Source organism: Mesoplodon bidens, assembly GCF_964165515.1.
Source record: "Mesoplodon bidens genome assembly, chromosome: 11".
In the NCBI taxonomy this organism is placed as follows: Eukaryota; Metazoa; Chordata; class Mammalia; order Artiodactyla; family Ziphiidae; genus Mesoplodon; species Mesoplodon bidens.
Window position 1 is genome coordinate 95,095,767 of NC_138167.1, and position 19,728 is coordinate 95,115,494.

At 34.2% G+C, this 19,728-nt stretch overlaps 1 protein-coding gene across 7 annotated transcripts in view; it reads left to right on the plus strand.

The window, feature by feature from the left end:
• The window catches only part of PPFIA2 (PTPRF interacting protein alpha 2), a 402,262-nt gene that overhangs the window by 341,736 nt on the left and 40,798 nt on the right, over positions 1–19,728 (plus strand). The window lies entirely within an intron of this gene.

The following is a 19,728-nucleotide window of genomic DNA, read 5'->3' on the forward strand; positions in this document are numbered from 1 at the left end:
AAAGAATGTTCATTGCTCTAGTCATCATTATTGTAACATGGTTATATTAGTCAGGCTAATGTGCACGTGGTTATACTAGTCAGGCTAATTAATTTACTTCATATTTTGCCTTCTCACTTGCTTTGCAGATGTTTGCTAATAATGAAATATGTAGTTACAAGTGTAGAAAAGTCCACTAGTCTAATTGTGTCATTAATTTTCTACTTACTAAAATTAGTTATATACCTAAATTTAGTAGAAATACTGTTCAGAAAAAAGAAGTGACCGTGGGAGCATTATTTCTTGAAGACAATTAAATGCTCAGTCACATTCCACACTAATAAATATTTCCTCTTTCATTACTGATTACTCGATATTTAAATATTATCACAATCTATTCCTATCAATAAATGTTATATTTTATGGTTATTTACTGAGAAAAAAAATCTTCTGCTTTGATAGACTCTAAAATTTATTTGATGTCTAAAGGATTTTGAAGGTATTTATTTAAGATTGCTTTAAATCTAAATGAGTAAGAATAATCAAAACCTAGCCTGGCTAATGGACATGGTTTATTTCCCTTAAAAGTTAATTCTCATTTTTCCCACAATGAAATATTTATAAATAATGGCAATCTGGCCAGTTTTCATATTGCATATAAGGCAATGCCTCACATAGTTCATTTGTTGTTTATGGACCAAGTTAAGTGTCCATTTTAACAGCTACTAAAGTTAAAAAATTCCAATTATACAATGACTTGACAATATCATAAATTTAGGATTAAAGTTTAGCGATTGTTAAGTTTACACACTGTTGGATTGATTTGATATTAATTTTATGGAATTTTTTCTTGAATCCTAAGTATCCTCATAGTCAGAAAGTGATTTTAGTTCTGGACTTGGTTTGAGATCTTACTATGCTTGACTTTATTGTTTCATTTTGCAATATGTTTTAGCAAAATATAATTTTTAAATGTAGTAAATAGAATACTAGTCTTGAATATTAAGAAGAATATTAAAAACAAACTATAATACAACAAAGGTTAACATTCCTTAGCACAACTATTTCTTATAGAATAATAATATTTGGGTTAAAATGGATCCAACAAGGCTAGCATTGTTAATCAGTGAAAGGACAGAAATATTTCTCTTATTATTGATCATCTCATAACAAAGCCCTGTGAGCACAAACATGCAACCTGTATTTGTAAGACATATAAGGAAGTGCTAACACTTATTCAGGACTTCCATGGCACCATGCCTGGGTTTCTGGGTTACCAAAGAGTGAAGTGTCTTCGTGTAATGGGTTTTACAAGATAAGCAAGGTAACTTATTTTTAAATGACATAGTTTCAAAATTTACTTCTATCAAATGTATTATTAATTATGATTAAATATTGATCACGTTCTCAAATTTTGTAAAGCATTTACAATTTTATTTAAACAATTCCAATATTCTTTTTTTTTAAAGACACCATATCCTCTTTAAGTGTGCTTCAAGGAATCATACTCATTTCATGTGTAATTGGCTACTTTCAAGATGGAAAAAAATTCAAGTACTTTTTTGGAAAAAATACACAAAAAAATGGAGCAAACTATTTCAAAATGTTGAACACTATAGATTGTACATGCATGGTTGCAATGACTGTAGTCTCTTAACAGTTATTTTTCTACATTTTATCTAATGACCAAGCCAAATGATGTGTCCAGGACATAGTACTTAGACCTATGATCACTGTACCAAAGTTCATATCAGAGATTCATTAGTCGACCTGTGGGAATAGCAGAGCTGGAAAAAAGTCTTCTTTTTAACTTTACTAGGATATCAGGTATCTACAGTTGACAATCTGTGAATTTAATTTTAATTGGAAGAAATCTTTAAATAAATTACTTACAACACATTTTTAAAAACCATATGGGGGACATACTTTCAGAAAGCAGCATTCAAGACATTCCAAATTCTTGCAAAGTTCAGAAATTTGCAACGTTAGCAGTCCCAAACAAAGGTCTAATTTGAGGTGCATTTACCATCCAGCAAATTAAACACGTGTAGATTAAAGCATTTTACTTGGTCTGTGTTCCTACTTTGTTCTACTTCTATTTTGCTTTCTGCTGCAGAAATTTGTTTTTCTTATATTTCTAGCTACTGTCCTATGATGATAAATAGGAAATCAACAATACTGGATCTGTTAAAGTACCTACTGTTCTAAAAATTCTTGAGTTGAGTATTCTCTTCCTGAGTTGTGTATTATCACTCAAGTGATATTCTACCACCAGAACAACATCTAATCTTAAGGTCTAAAGTCAATCTATTGTTCTACCTGGTTCATTTTTACTGCGTCTTATCTTTGGACCAGTTTTTCTGCAGTCTTGTTGTATAGTTCTCCTAATCTTTAAGGATTGAGTCACTTATTATTTGCAGTATGTGTCTCCGTATTAAAATTATGATTCTCCACAGTTTTCTCAGTGTGTCACTACTCTCTGAGATCTTTTCCATCATCCCTTGTTTAATTTCATTGGATGGCAAGCATCTTTTCTGACTTAACACAAACTGAATATCTTCCTCATTTCTAAGACTAGACCTGAGAACTTCACTTCTTCTCTTTTATACTTATCATCCTGATCTTCAAGAACTTATTTCCCTTTCTTAGCTCTCCAGCAAATGTTTTAGACTAAGCCCTAAAGCTACTTGCTCAGGATGGCCAATGAAAGTCAACCACACAACTCCAAAAAATAACTGCACAGCATAATAGAAGCTACTGCAAGGTCAAAAACGTACATGGTCTGGCCCACCAAGAACCTCAATTTATGAATGTTCTTTAACTCCCTAACTCCCCGAACTTCACTTAGAATCTAGGTGTGGGTATTTTGATACCCAGTAAATAGAAACTCTGTTCTTTGCCAAAGTTTAGAATTTATTTGGTAATAGACAAAGGAGTCAGACAATAAGAGATCAAAATGTATACTGATACAGCTGGTAGGACATGATTTAGGTATATGGGGAAAAGGGAGGTTCCTAAAACTGAACCCCCAAGTTAGGTAAAGTTACCTGACACAGAAAGAGCTGGGTAGTCATAGGTTTCTAAGACGTGAAAGTATAAGCCCCATCTCTCCTTAAAAATAACATCTACAATATTATGATTCCATAAATATGTTACTTTAGAATCAATAGCTATGAACTCACAAGGAAGAAAATAAAATTTTATGTCATTAGCATCTTTGCCTAAAAAAGAGTTTTAGAAGTATCAATATGTTTGTATTAATATCTCTTCAGATTTCTTATTTTTTCTCCTGGAACATATTTAGCTGCCAATTTCCCATATCACCATCTCTGGAAATGTGTTGGTAAGGTTTAGGACAAACTTCTTAAGATCTGTAAATATAATTTATACATAAAATTAATTGAAAATTGTAAAGATATTGGTTTAAAATAATTTTTCCTCAAAACTTTAAACATAGCCCTCTTCTGGCTTCCAGTTGTGTCTAATGTCAGTTGATTGTCATTCTTTAACGTATAACATGTAGGATTTCTTTTTCCTTTCTTTCTCTCTCTCTCTCTCCTGAAAGTTTGAGTTCTCCCTTTATCTTTGAGGTTCAGAAATGTCATAAGTATGTTTATATTCATATGATTTTTATGTTTCATTTTTCTATTTCATACTTTCAATCTAAAGACTTGTTAGACTAGACTGTGTTACATGTATTGACCTAAAAGATTTTTATTTCTAGACTTAACTTTGATTCTAAGAAGCTTATTTTTACAGCGACTTATGAGATTAAAGATGAAGTTGTCTGTTTCAGTAGTAATACCCCTGTCTAACTCTCACAACAGTCCTTGATAGGCGGTGAATGTATTAAAATCGACAGAATACCCAGTGAATGGTTACTTAGCTCCAGAAATACAAATTCTGAAATATCTGTGTCATTTTTTATCTTCCAGTGTTTTTCTCCTGCATTTTAGCACTGTGTAATTTTTTATTAAAACATATATGCATGTTGAAATCTTCTATATCTTGAGACTAAATTGAAAGATACCATATGAATATTAATATACTGACTAATATATCATCTTCAATCTTTAGTTATAATATAGGTAATATATTATTATATGTTAGATTTGCTATGTTCTCCTGAATGGATATCACTGCTAAGTGAATATGGATTTCGTATTTGAAATCAATTTCTCAACATCATTAAAATGAAATTAACATTCCAACTCAGCTATTGGCAGCATCCTCCAGAGAAGTAGTTTTATCCTTGGAGCATAACAGTCACAGTTAATCACTACCGATGAATCTTTATGTTAGAACTTCAGAGACATAAAAGTGAAGCTCTATAGATTTAGTTAATTTATTTCCATTGCAATCCTAAGGGTCTTCTTCAGTGCACAGACGTCAATGTGTTTTGAGACTTGGCACTTTTAATCTTTGGCATTTGGAAGTTTCAGAGTTTGCATATCTCTAAGCAAAATAAATGTCACTGAAAATATTCATAATTAAAGGTATCACAGAAACTGCACAACATTCTTTCATTCAATAAATATTTATTAAGTGCCTATGTGCCAAGTTAAACTTATAAATGAGTTGTATTCCAGAGGTTAATTTGTAAGACATGTGTTAGAAGCTTTGAATACATTTTCCCATGTAAGTAAGGTCATATATATGGAAGGTAAATGTCTTTGCTTCCCCCACAAAAATATATTTTGTAAGAATGTTATAGGCACTAAATTTGGCTGAATAAAACAAAAAGGGGAATTCACTGGTAGGATATTAGAGTATCTCAGAGATTGCAGAAGCAACAGTGCCAGGACAACTCTAAAATTTCAACTACGACAGATTATGAAATACTTCTCTAGAGTGTTGTCAAGAACTCATCTTTTCTGTTTCACATTTTTAAGTTCCTAGGTGAAAGAATCTGATTGGCCTAATGTAGAAGAGATATTTGTACTTGGATCAATTAGTTATAGTCAAGAGTTCATTTAGCACAGACATGGTTACAGGGGAACACTCTTGGGCAACCAACTCAAAAAGCTCTAATAAAAGTAGAATATTTCAGAACCTAAACCCAATGTTCTCAATATTTATCTGGGAAAATGTGTCAGTTTCCTACTTGGAATTCCAGAAGTTTGTCCGCTCTGCTGAGGAGCTAGAGCTATCATTGCCTTACCATCTGATCATGGATAGCCCTGCCACGCTCCAGCCATGGACAATTCTAAGAATTTCTTGAACCTAAAAAATACTAATAGCCAAAGGCTAAAGGCCAAAATCCATTGAAATTTGTTAGGAAAAATGAATCTGAGGAAAACCAATGTGCTCTTTATATATATATACATATGGAGGAAGGAAGAAAACATGGAGGAAATAGGGCTGCTCTTATGAGCCTGCGGTGCAATGTTAATAGATTACAGAGTACGTAGAACCAGGAGCCATGTATAGTCTCTGTATTTGCTGTCCATGAAAATGAAAAGAATAAAATAAGAATTAAAAATAGTAAGTGAAAACTCAAGATAGTTACATGTACCAGAAGAATGACCTCCTTTTCTAAAAATTAAAATCCATATTGTTTGTCTTGATTGAAGTAAATCCTGGATTAATGGAACATGCAAATGATAACTTTTCACTCATTCACTTAGTGCCTATTCTGTCCCAAGAACTGTGTTAGAAACTACCGATATTGAATTATACAGTTCCACTCTTCAAAGAGCTTATAGAGACACAGTCATGAAAATAAATTATTGCACTTAAGTATTTCAGTGGCCATGATCCTTTCTCTAAGTCTCTGGTCTTTGAATAGAATGAGAAAAGTGTCATAAGCCTAAAGCCACCTAATGTTCTTATTTAACGGATGTTCTCTGAGATAAAGACTGGTCACCTCACTGTTAGTTCCCAAAATAAATGTGAAACATCTATTAGGTTATTTTTGAACAATAAGAAAGGGGATTATCGATCACCAGGAGTAAATGGAGTTCCTTAAGAATAAGCTGTGTCCTTAAACTTTTTAAACATTTTCCAGACACGTAGATGAGGAAAAATGCTGTTGAAATACCACATATTGAGTTTAGCAAGGTATTTCAATTACTTTCTAAATGAACATAAGATTGAAATGAGACTAACAGCATGGAAATATAACTTGTGGGACCATTGTAATCACAGGGGCTGAACAAGTGAATTGATGATGCCTGAGTGAAACAGAAGGTGGTGGACTCAGCCTTTTCATATTTGATTTAAATACGAATATGAGATTTGTAAAAGCATGAAGCTAAAGGACATAGTTAAGTTTTAGATAAATAATTTTGTTTAAGGAAAACCTTTAAAGAGAGATGTAAATCTAACAAGATGAAGTTTAATAGGGTCATTTATATAAATCTGCATCCAACTTCATGACCATACATATTGATTACTTGTGTATAGGGTGATATATATCATTCAACTGCAGCTCCTAAGAAAAATGTTGCTACCAAAAAAAGACAAATTAACAATGCCTGATAAAGATATTGATTTCCAATATCCAAAAAGCAATTGATAAGGCAAAAACTCTATGCACTGACCAGATCATAGCTGGATATTTGGTTAATTTCTGGGAAATAGGCTTGAGGTAGATGTATTCAGACATATATTCAGAGGAACATGACCAGCATAACAAGATGACACCAAACCATGTCTTCAAGCAGTGTTAGAAATAATTAGGAACATGTGGAGTGTAGACAACAAAGATCCAGATGCTGCTAAGAAAAGAGCAATTAGGTGTATTCTTTTGGCTGCATGATAAGATCTTGGGCCAAAAGTGAGAGATTGTTACAAATAAATTTGAGCTGCGTCTAAGAATTGTTAACAATCACAGATCTGAGAAGAATTGACCTCTTAGAAAGAGTTGTTCCTCATGATTATGTCCAACATAGACCTGCCAAGCATATGGACGTGGCAAAATTATTAAATGAGGGATTCAAATTTCAGCTGAGAGATTGGACTACATGCTCTTTAATTTGCACCTGCCTTGGGATTCTGTGATTCTCTACACAATTCAAAGAACTAGATGCAGAGAATCTCTGCTTTTTTTAAACATTTGCAATGCTTGGCATAGTGTAGGTACTCAAAACATATGTTCAGAATAAATGAACACAGGACTAGAAGCTGGGTGGAAAAAGAAGACGAAAAACTAAGAATCTGGTACAGGAACTAGGGCGGTCACTTTCACCCAGATGACCAGCCAGAAATCTGGGCTTTGCCTTTACCCCTCGTTCTGCTTTGTCCTTACCCTTCCTCTAGGCACCTGCGTACATGATCACTGTCACCTCCTATACTGTTAATCCAGATACTAGCTCTTTAAAATCTCTCAAGCATGTTGATTTTCTTCTTTTCTTTCTCAGGCCATCATACTAAAACAGTGTCTATACTTCCAGCCTTGCCTTCTTCTAATCCATTCTTCACACTTCAGCTAAAGGGATCTATCTGAATCATATTTCTAAACTTGCCTAAAATCCCTCAATCATTTCCTAGCATCCCTAGGATAAATTCCAAATGCTTTTATATAGTCCCTAAATCCCTATATTATCTGGTTCCTGTTTATCTCACCAGCTTTATCTGTCTCTACTTCCCATCTTACATGTTATGTTCTTAATATACTTAATATCTATTTCTTGTTTATAACTACTTCTGTCTCCTTGTGTGCATATATCCTGTTCCATCTTCCTCCTCATCCTTTGTGTAGTAATGGTAATAATGATCTACTTTATATGTAATAAATATTTAATAATCACACTGAGTAGTTGCAGTATGCTAGGCATTGTTCTACACATTTTACATTTATTTTCTCTTTAAGTTTTCACAAAGATTTTGAGGTAGAAACTCCTATTTCCTCCACACATGAAGAAACATAGCTTTCCAAGCACTGTGGTATATAAAAGTGCAGGTTTCCTGAGCCCTGCTTTCTCTGAATTATTTAGGATTTGGGATAAGGCCACAATTTAAAGAGTATGTAGTCCAGTCTTTCAGCTGGACCTTGAGTACCCTATCTAATTTTAAATGGTCTTCACGAGGAGTCAAAAAAAATCTCTCTCTTTATACTCTGAAAAGAGTAACATAATTTTTTTCATAGATAATAATTAGCTTCTTATCTGACCCCATCCCATCCTTCAAAATGAGCAACAAATGTATTCAAATTAAACACCTTTTTTTAAGAATGAGAAATGGAGGTAATTTCAACGTGGTGTAGTTGCTTTATAAAATTGATTTTTTTCTGATATAATTAGCCACACATATTATCCCAAAGTTTGATATAAGAATAGTAATGCTGGACATATACCCTGAGAAAACCATAATTCAAAAAGAATCATGTACCACAATGTTCATTGCAGCACTGTTTATAATAGCCAGGACATGGAAGCAACCTAAGGGTCCATTGACAGATGAATGGATAAAGATGTGGCACATATATACAATGGAATATTACTCAGCCATAAAAAGAAAGGAAATTGAGTTATTTGTAGTGAGGTGGGTGGACCTAGAGTCTTTCATACAGAGTGAAGTAAGTCAGAAAGAGAAAAACAAATACTGTATGCTAACACATACATATGGAATCTAAAAAAAAATGGGTCTGATGAACCTAGGGGCAGGGCAGGAACAAAGACGCAGACATAAAGAATGGACTTGAGGACATGGGGAGGGGGAAGGGTAAGCTGGGACGAAGTGAGAGAGTAACATTGACATATATGCACTACCAAATGGAAAATAGATAGCTAGTGGGAAGCAGCCGCACAGCACAGGGAGATCAGCTTGGTGCTTTGTGACCAGCTAGAGGGGTGGGATAGGGAGGGAGGGAGGGAGACGCAAGAGGGAGGAGATATGGGGATACATGCTTATGTATAGCTGATTCACTTTGTTATACAGCAGAAACTAACATAACATTGTAAAGCAATTACACTCAACAAAGATGTTAAAAAATAGTAATGATCACTAATAAATAAGCTATGTAAGAAATTTAAATATGTGCTTGAATCAATCTGTTATTCATCCCAGTAAAACGTTCAAAGTTAGTGCCTAATAGCAAGGATAATTAAGTTCCTTTATTAAAAGGAAAAAAAGTGACTAATTAAGGTAAACTTAAATATAATGGTGACTGACATCTTAATTGGGAGAGTATTCTCTATATTTATTTCCACAAATATAGGCTCTTATATTAGCTCTGTATGGTAATTTTTATAAGGACTTTGAAGATGTGCTTTTTTCCCATAGTTATTTAAAATTAGCCTTTCAGGAAGCAAGCTTCTCTACCTTGTTTCCACATTTCTAAGAAGGCCACTGATTACATCCTATTGCTACTATTTTATAAAACATAGTTCTATAACAAAAGACTTTTCATTCAAAAATATATATGTATGTGTATATATGTTATATTTTATGCATATATGTATATACATGAACATACAATTAAATGTCTTTATTTCAGATTTTACATACTTAAAATTTTTATTTGGGGCTTGACTGTGGTATGATTGCTAGGCAAATGAATAACAAAAATTCTTGGAAGAATAAAGATTTTTTAACCTCTTTTAAAGAGTCGAATATTTTAGCTATTTTGAATCAATATTAACTTTAAAGAAAAATTATTTCTGAAGAAGTATGATGATGAACCATACTTAAAACTTTTGAACCATTTTCTTTCATTTGTAAGGATCACTAGAAATGTGCTTCGCTATTTATTTTTATCTGTATCCCATCATCTGTCTTTATATGTAAAGCAATTTCTGCCATCACCCCGGGTGCTCTTGTATCCATATAGAACAACCATTCACAACTTAACCTTTAAGTTCACAGCTTCATTACTTCCAATGTCATTCTCTACTCCAAGTCAGACACCTCTCATGTTGTATTCTGAATCTTGTCATCATCCCCAAATCATTCCTGTTTGAAAATTACTAATTCAAGCATATGATTCCTTCCTATCTCCTCCCTTCAGCTCCCTTTATCAACTTCCACTATCGTCTTTTTAAAATCTTCTATCCTTTCCCAGTGCATCAGCCCCATTTGGTCCTCTTCTCTCTCCCTATTTAGCTTGAATTCTATGTCCATAATTTCACCACACTCAAAAATTCCTAAAGCCCATCACTCCTCTTTCATTTGGTGACATCCACATCGTAACTACAGCCACCAATGAATATTCTTTCTCCATGGCTACATTTGGGCACCTCTGTGCTGCAGGAGAAAATTAATGCAGGGAAATTTGGACCAGCTTCATTTGGGAATTCAACACTGCCAAGTAATCCCAGTACTTTTCTCTCACCTATCTTCTTTCTACTCTCTGCAACTTCTGTTGGAGACCTCCACTGTCCTCAAACCCACATATTCTGCAGGTGCGTTCACATTCTACTTCAGAGGGAGAGAAAAAAAAGAGACCAATCTGAGTCCTCTGAATTATTTGCTGCCAAATCCACGCTAACACTTGCCCCCATCCTGCTTTATTATGGAAACTAGGTTAATCTCTTCTTACTTAAGAGCATCCTTTCCCATTTTGTCTGTCACGTTGTGCCAGTTTCCCACTTGTACTTATACATTCAAATTCTGCTCTCTTCAGTGTTGTGGCCATCAGCATTTAAACATTCTTACGTTTAACCTATTGAAAGAAATCCTTTCTTCATTCCACTTTTCCACTTCAGTTACTACCTGTTCACTTCCCAATTTGGTGTTAATAATTGATTTTTTAAATTTCTGAGTCACCAACTTGAACCTTAAGAAGGAAGAGGCAACTCTATTCCACATATGGAGTTCATTTAGTAAATTATTTCTAATATGGAGTTGTACATTCAAAGTTAGCTAGTTTATAAACAGAAGGCCCATTCATTCAGTAAGAGATCTAGAAGAGTAAAGTGAGGCAACTTAAACATTTAAGAATCCTGTTTTGGAATATAAGATATACGTTAGTTGATAATGTCTTCTTGTTTGTGTTTGGATGTGTGCTGATGTTCCCAAGGAAAATATTGTGCCAGTAACTGGATTGATCTTATTCATTATAGGGTACCTTAAAATCTGTTTTCTAGGTCAATGAAAAATTGTTATTTGCCTATTACTTACAGTGGTCTTTAACTGAAAAATGTTAATTCTTGACCAGAATCTCTCTTGCTAGTCTCGTAACCTTGACAATCTGGAGTAGAAAGAAAAAGAATGAGGTTATATGTTCCTGTAAATAACTGCATGTAGAAAAGAATATCAATTTTATAAGAAGAAAAATCACTTTATCCAGACCAAAAAAATTATGCAAATATATATTACCTCTGATATGAATTTATAATATATTATCACAAACTCTCTTAGAGTCATTTACGATTATAGCTTTGTCCTTTGCAGAACATATTTTTTTTTGAAGGTCGTGAGCTGAAATAATTACTATTCTAAAGTGAAATAGCTGCTCAGTATTGCTCTTAAACTAATTGACTATGGAGGAGAAGAAAGTTCATAAAAACTATGAAAAGTCAGATAACTTATATACATCGATAAATATATTAGAACTTTAAGTAATACTTCTTGACTGATGCCTTTATATTTGTGTTTCCTGTTTATTTTCATCATTTCTCTTATGTTTTATATTCAGGGTATTTCTATAGGTACAAGTTTCCTATTTTAAAAATGATAAATATGTGAGAAATATTAATATTCCACCGTGTGCAGATTTGTTCACCTTGTTTTATTGGAGAGCAATTCCTAGGTAGCTAGTAGACTGAGGAAGATTATTTTGTCCATGGTAATAACTGGCCCCAAATACTTTGGCAATTTTCATGAAGAGCACAGAAATTGCCCTTTTCTCAGAACTCATCAAAGTGTTCACAGGTATGTTGACAGGAAAACCACTTTAACCGCCTGGAATGTATCTCTTTGGGTCTTAATTTTCTTTATGTTGCATATATGTTGTAAGAAATATTCCTTAAATTTCTTAGGACATTGTGATGCCAATTTGTATGGACAATTATGTTTTTGTTTATGTGAAAATTTAAAGAGCTTGCCACAGCTGTTCTGCAGCTAAGGTCAACGAACATGCATTTCTCTAAAATGCACATTTAATGAAAGAATATACAGTTTCTCTGAATGAATGTGTTTGGAGGAGGCATGTGCAGGGTGTGGCATCGCACGTGCAGCTTTATAATGATTGTGCAATAAAAAAGGGAGCTCTCTAACTTGCCTCATTTCTTGGATAGGAATCTCTGCTTCATATTTTGTTATATTGACTCTATTTTATGAGCTATAGTAAGTTTTATTCTTCTAAGAATTCGTCTATTATGCTTGTAAAGAAAATTTTAAATAATATTCTCATGGTCTTTTGTTGGATTATTTAAATTCCATATTTTCCCAGTGCCTCTATTCTATCCAGGGAACAAGTGGGCTACTTCAAACACTGCATTTAAATCTACGTTTTTGTGATGATTTTTGGTAGCATTGGTGAACCAATCTAGTTCATTTTCTCCCTCAGAGCAACATTTATAAACACTTGCCCAGATAAATAAATGCTTCTACTGAAAGACACCCAGTTAGCACAACATTTATTTTGGCAGTTCACACAGAGGAGGAGGAATTCCATGTGGTAGAGGAAGAAGAGTGATAGAATTTTTTATACTTTCTCATGATCTGATCATTGGCACATAATTACTATTGTTACAGCACTTGTTAGGATTATAAAATTACGGATCTGGAATGTACGCATTTCTTCTTGCCTCAAATTAAGTTCAGGAGATTGAACCTCAGAAGCTACTAGTGATTTTGATGAAACCATGTACGTGAACTAGAATCCAGACACTGACGCTCAAACCAGTGCCTTCTTCAAGTTGCTGCCTTTCCAGAAGTCTGCTGTATTTTTCTTAAGCTCTAACAGTAAGCTTATAAATCTGTATGAGAATCTGAGCACCACTTAGTAAGTTACTGCTTCTATTTGTAAACAGTAGCCTGAGACAAAAATTATTCTTTAACAAGCTGCCTGACTTCCTCCAGGGGTTTACTAGAGGCTGGGAAAATGTGGTCATGCATGTTTCAGAGTGGCTCATTTTCAAGAGACAGACTTACTGGTTGACTATTAGAACTGCCCTCAGCCTGATTATGCTTTTGGACGCAGTGAGTATGTGTGTCATGGTGAAAAAAAAAATACCATGTCTTTCTCATATCTGAGCTTCCACACATCTGAAATGATGCTCTTGTTTTATTCCATGGCTTTCTTTGGATTGAAATGTATCCATTAACATTTGTGTGCTTTTCTTTTCCATCCGTCCTTCTTCATCTCATGAAAAGCACGTCAGGGTAAGTTGAATCACAATGGCTGCTGAACATGTTTCTTTTCAGCACCATCCTCTTTTTCTTTTATCTTTAGTATTTCTCTTTTCAGTTGTAACACAAGCTGCACTGCCTCTGACCTAAAATGAAAGTTGTGAAGTGTATTCATTTCCTTACCATAAAAAGAATCATTGGTTCAGAGAAATGTTGTTCACATTCAGATTAATCATGTTGTCCTTTCAGGCACTTCAATTTCTTTGGTTCTATTACACATATATCAAAAGGCAATCCAGATGACATTTCCCCTGTTTCTCAAGTCACTCTCTAGGAGTTAGTGTGACATTCAGTGAGGCTTAAGTAATAGTTGCAGGCCACTTGAGTACTTTTGACTGTGCTGAAAGGCTGAGACTGCCTGTATGTTTTTCCTAGTGCTTTGTGGTTCTCCACCAGCATTATATTCAAGAGATAAGTTTATTTGTTGATTACTAGAACTACACGTACATGAAAAAGATTAAATGCTGGATCTTACCCAGAAGAACTTTTACACTTAGATTCCAAAGTAATCCTTGGTTTTGGCTGAACCCTTTGGTTTTGTGTGTTCTCTTGTTTCTTATACTACTAGTTAATTTTTAAAGCTTGGAAAAGGTATATTACTAAGATTACTGTTTTAAATTTCAAATCCTGCTTTTTGAACTAAACTTAGAATTTGTTATTTATTTCTAAAACCAACTGGGCTTCAAAGTAAAACAAATTATGCATAATATTATAAAATATTACCTTCGTGTAATGTCTGCATTGGTAACATGGTGAGCTACAAAACACTTTAGATCGAGAGAGGTTTTGCTTTTACATTTAAAGCAGAACATTTTGAGGGGACAAGTAAAATGGCTCCAATAAGATGCAATTATTCAGGAATTGTGGAGGGTGTCACTAATTGGCAATATGGATATTTTATATACCAATAAAGGTCATGTGCTTTGTTCATTAATATGGTTTATATTTGTTATATTTTTCCTACTCTAATTTTAAGTTATAGTTACTATTACTAATTATTTAACAATGCAATATTTACTTAAGTAAGGATAATTTATGATACTAAGTTCTAGGAAGTGTTCTTGCAAATGCAAGGTAAGCTGTGATTAGAATACTATTCAACTATGCTGGCCAAATGCAAGTTGTAAGATCTTACTTTTTAAAAACAATCGATATTCTGACATTGGAATTTTAAAGCATTATTTTCATGTCATCATGAATTATTGGCCTAACGATTTTAAGTTTCCTGAGGAAATTGAAATAATGAAAATAATGTCAAGAAATACAACTTCATTCCCCCATCCCTTTTTGAATGAAATATTGAAAAATAATAGATTCATAATGCATCAATATTTATGGACTTTAAGAAACTGATATAATTACCTTAATTGGAAAATTCAATTTCTTGTCTTGCACATGCTCCTGGAATTTAAACATTTTAAGACCTCAAAATTATTCCCTTAGTACAGTTGCTAAAAGAAAGCTTAGGAGGTTAAATGTCAGGAGAAGACAGTGCAAACATAGTAAAGACGTGGGAGGATTTGAAGTGGAAAGAATATTGAATTAGGAATCAGAAGACAAGACTTTAAGCCCCAACTTTCCCATGTGTTTGCTGCATACTTTGGAGTGACTGACTCATATTTTGTACACTTTCTAATATTGCTGTCAACTTCCCAATACTCACAAGAGTATGAGAAGATATGAATAATCTCAGAAGCATAGAAAGTATAAACTTCAAATCTGAGTTAAAGAGGGCTCAAAATTAGATGAAGCACTAAAGCCATCTAGTCTAAATGACATCCATATAAACCTGAAAAATTACCAATGTTCCTCCAGTAAGTCCCCAATTTACAGTCAGGAAGGGACTGGGAAGAACAAACCACAGTGTCTTGCAAAAGTGAAATTGTTTACTGGAAAGTAACACAAGCCCCTCTAGTTTTTAATAACAGCATGAGTAATTGTATTGCTCCATCGCATTTGTGCGTGCGTGTGTGTGTTTATACCTTTTCAATGGTTTTGAAAGTGATTAAATTCAGAACAAAATGAGGAGTGAAATTATGTAAACCCCTACTCAAATTCACAAATAAATTAAATTTCTTTCCTGAGAATGTGCCCTCCATTTCAAGTAGCTTGCAGGGAAAAAAAAAGATTTCAACATGAATGAACTTTGGTTTTATGTAATCAAATAATTTCAAGCAACCTAGCATGTATTCTGAGAATCTAACTAAAACACTACTTAAATGTATAATGGACTTTTATATGCACTACATGTGAAAATGTGCCATAACGGGATACACAAACACACACACTTGCACTTACACACGTACAAAATCGCAGCATGTCATGCTTTCAAAATCAAGTCAACCTTGTTAATGTCGGATTTGAAACCCTTAATTTTATGGAGCTAAATGTGTTTACTTAGGTAATCAATGTCTGAAGCAGCTGATTGGGATTTGTAATATATTTCTGTTTAGGATAATTATGTTAATTAAGATATACATTTTCAGCTTAAAGAAGTTAAAAAATTTGAAGTGACTCCATATTTCCTTCATATTTCCTGACCAGAATTTCAAACAGTTTATCAAATAAGTAATTTTAATTTTCCTGGAATTGATCAATAGATACAGATTTCTGAATGATGAGATTATAGCTCATTGTCTGGTTGAAATTTGAGGAGATCATGTTCTATTTACCCTCTTGACTGTTGAAGTTTATTGGAACAAGATACATTTTATAATTAATAATGGTGTGAAGTCTATGTAAATTTACTGTTATATTATGTAGGGAAGATTTATTCTCAGTGCTACACTGTTAAGAAGTAGATTCAATTGTCAAATTATTTTGACTTATATTTCATTCTTGGTTCTTATCGAGCCACATACTTATTTCTCCTGGTTGTATCAATAAGTAAGTACTTGTTGTGTGCCACAGTAAGTAAATAAGCCCTAAAGATAAATTATTCAACCAGAGAATTACTTTGTATTACAATAATACAAAATTAATTGAACTGAAACAAATTACAACAAATTCAGCTTTTCCATCCTGATTATATAAATGGGGCTAACCTCCTTCCTCTGGCCAAGATTCAGAGCCTGTTTGTAGTAGGGAACAGCAAGAAAAGAAAAGTCATAGCTCTTTTTTTCTCTTATAGGGTTGAGGACTGAAATGTGTGATAGTGAGGGGGTAAAGACTATCTATATTAGCCAGGAAGTCACATAAATGTATGCCTAAATATGAATGAATAAAAAGGAGAGAAATAAAGGTGGGAAACTATCATTGTCTTTAATTCTAACAAAGAGGTGGTTGTTACTATCTTCCTTTTACAGTTAGGAAAAGTTCAGAGAGGCTAATTAGCTAAAGGATAGTGTGGGGTGTTAAGAGGCTGACTCTGTGACCAGGTGGCTGGCACTCAAATTCTGGCTCTGCACTCACCGACTCTGTGCTCCAAGTGGCCTCTTTTCTTCAGTGTCCTCATCTGCAAATGTGTATCAATATGTATCTTATTGGATTGTCATGAAGATTAAATGACTTACACATATAAAGCACTGAGGATAGTGCTTCACACATAGTAAGTGATATATGCATGTCAGCTATTATTATCTGAGATCTAAACCCTAATTTGCCTGCATATAGAAACTTTGGTCTTTCAAACCATGATATTATATCTTAGGAGGATATGAAGTGGTTCATATGAATAAGAGAGCACATTAGATAAAGTTCTATTATAGTACTCACTGTATTCAATTGTAATACAACTTATTTAATTACATTTAAATACAATTTTAAATTTTAAATGAGAAGTATAGTAAGTGCAATAACTAGAGTATATACAAGTTATAATATTTGTGTAGAAGAGAAAATTAATTCTCCCTGTGAAAGGTCTTGGCATCTTAGCAGGAAAGATAAAGCATAAATTTTGTCAGAAAGATATGTGTGAGTTTGTCACAATTATTATGCAAAGAAGGATGCTCTAGGCAGAAGAAAAAGGCATATACAAAGTCATAGAGGGTAAAATAGAATGAGGTATTTGGAAAATGGCAAGTATTTCAGTATTGCTTGAGTAGAAGAAGCTGGGAGATAGCCAAGGGCCAGATCACCAAGGGTCTTTTTAGTTGAGCTAAGATATTTGACCTATATTTTCAGTTGCCTGATTAAAAACCTCAAGGGGGAGATTTTTAAGCAGGCAACTCTTACAAAAATATTTGTGTTTAGAAAGGTCTTTCTGGAAGTTGGAACAGGGATGAGAGGTAGGGAATACCAAAGGAGAGGCAGACTCTGGGAGCTCATTTCCATGATCTACAAATGAGAATTTGAACAAAAGCTTTGGTAATAGTTGATCAATTTACAAAATGTCATATTTAATGTTAGAGAGGGCACTTTTATTTCTTCCTGCAGCCAATCTGTGTAACAGGTAAGCAGAGTTCTTATTTCTTTTTAAGATGTAATAAGTAGTTGGATATTAACAAAGACATAGTATCCTTAAAAGCTGCCCTTTGATCAAGGATCCTGGATGGTTGTCAACACTGAGAGTTCATGGATTACAAAATAGCAATCTTGCAAAAGATATTCCTGGCTAGATCCTGCAAAGAAAAATGTGTGGTACAGTAGAAGAGCAAACTCTCGTCTCCAGGACTTTAGTCTCGGGTGGGAGACGAGGCCCATTATGTGATGCTCATCAACAGTCTTTATGAGTGACGCTGACACTATGAGTTTCCAGATTTTGAAAGATAAAAAAGTCATTGTGGGATCTGGGATGATCAAAAATAAAAGGAAGTTTTATGATTCAGGTGAACAGTAAGATTTTGATAGTGGAAGAAGAAGAGAAAGAACTTACCAACTCTGGAAAATGGTACTTGCAAAGATGGAATTATTCATGTTCATATTATTTGCCAAAGTAGGTTTTCAGTTCTAGTGAAAAATAAGGAAAGATGATTGGAAAGGAAAATCAAGATGAAACCGATTTCAGTCTTTGTAATCCAGGTTAAGGATTATGCTTTAGGCATTCGAGGAACCATTGAAGGGTTTTCAGAGGATAGTGCAATGATAAATAGCTCACGTATCGGCTGTTTCCTTTGTACAAGTCACTGTTGTCATCCCATTACATATATTTTCTTATTCAACTCTCATACCAACCCTCTGAGGTAGGTACTGTTATCAACTTCATTTTACAGATGAGGAAACTGAGGCACAAAAAGGTAAAGTGACTTGTCTTTGGATGCACAGCTAAGAAGGGAGGGCACCAGGAATCCAGCCCAAGCATTCCCACTTCAGAGCCCACTGTATTACCTACTTTGCCATGACAGCAGATTTTTTTTCTTGACAGTGTATTGCAAGGGTAAGAAGCTTGGAGAGTGGGGCCAGTTAAAAGACAGAAAAAAGAATAATGGCAGTGAAAATAGAAAGTGAAAGAAGATAAAATACAAAGTATGAATGGGTAATTGACAGGTGTTAAATGGAGGGTGACTGAAATGGCCAGTCTGAGTGACAAAGGGAATGGTACCATATGGTATGTAGACAGTCATGTCGCAAATTGGCAGTCCCAAAATAGCATCCTAGGCTAAGTGGTCTGAGAATAAAGTCTCTTTTCACTGACAGCAATGAACCATCCACATTGGGAAAAATATGGAAAAGGAGACTTTCCTGCCCCCATAGTTTATGAATTTTTGAGTAACTAATGAATTTCATTTCTCAGAGTTTTATCATCTTATTGAATTTGTTGATTTACAAGTTGTTCTCCCAAACTGTAAGGGTACGAGAACAGGGACTTTGTATACCCCTGGACTAGGTTTGGCGGTCAGTCATTAGATTTTTGTAGACCTACCATGTATCTGGTTTTTGTCCTCAAAACAAAAAATAAAACTGGCTAAATCTCTGACTCAATAAAATGTTAAAGATATTCTAGGGAAAATTGTTTAGTACTAAGGGGCCTATAGAAATAAGTAGTAAATATTGCCCCTGGGTCCAGGGTAGGATGGCTTCTGAAAAGAAGTATTTTTGTTGTGTCTTGAAAATCAAGATAAAGTGAGTGGGAAGACAAGACAGGAAGGTATGTGGATATTGTTTAGTGTGAAGGAAACAGAGCTTAGAAATGTAAGCATACTCCACCTATGAGGTCAAAACTGAAATAGTTGGAGAAAGACATGAAACCTGAAAAGGAGGAGCCAGACATTTCTATTTGGATGGAATCATTTAAGCAAAATCATACTTGCTTAAATTAGTCTGGATTAGTATTTAGGAACTACAAGCCTGGAAAATACCCTTGATTTATTGACATTTTTAGGCATTCTCAATCCTTTATCTAGAAATCCTTGGGTCTAGACGTTACTAGGGGGCCCACACTTTGTTACTGTCCTCAGATCAGGCACAAGCAACTGCAGGCCGCCCTCTGCACATTTCTGTGTGAACTTGCCAATTACTCACACACCTGCGCATTCCCCAAGCACTGGGCCTTCTTAATGTGTCACATTCCATTTA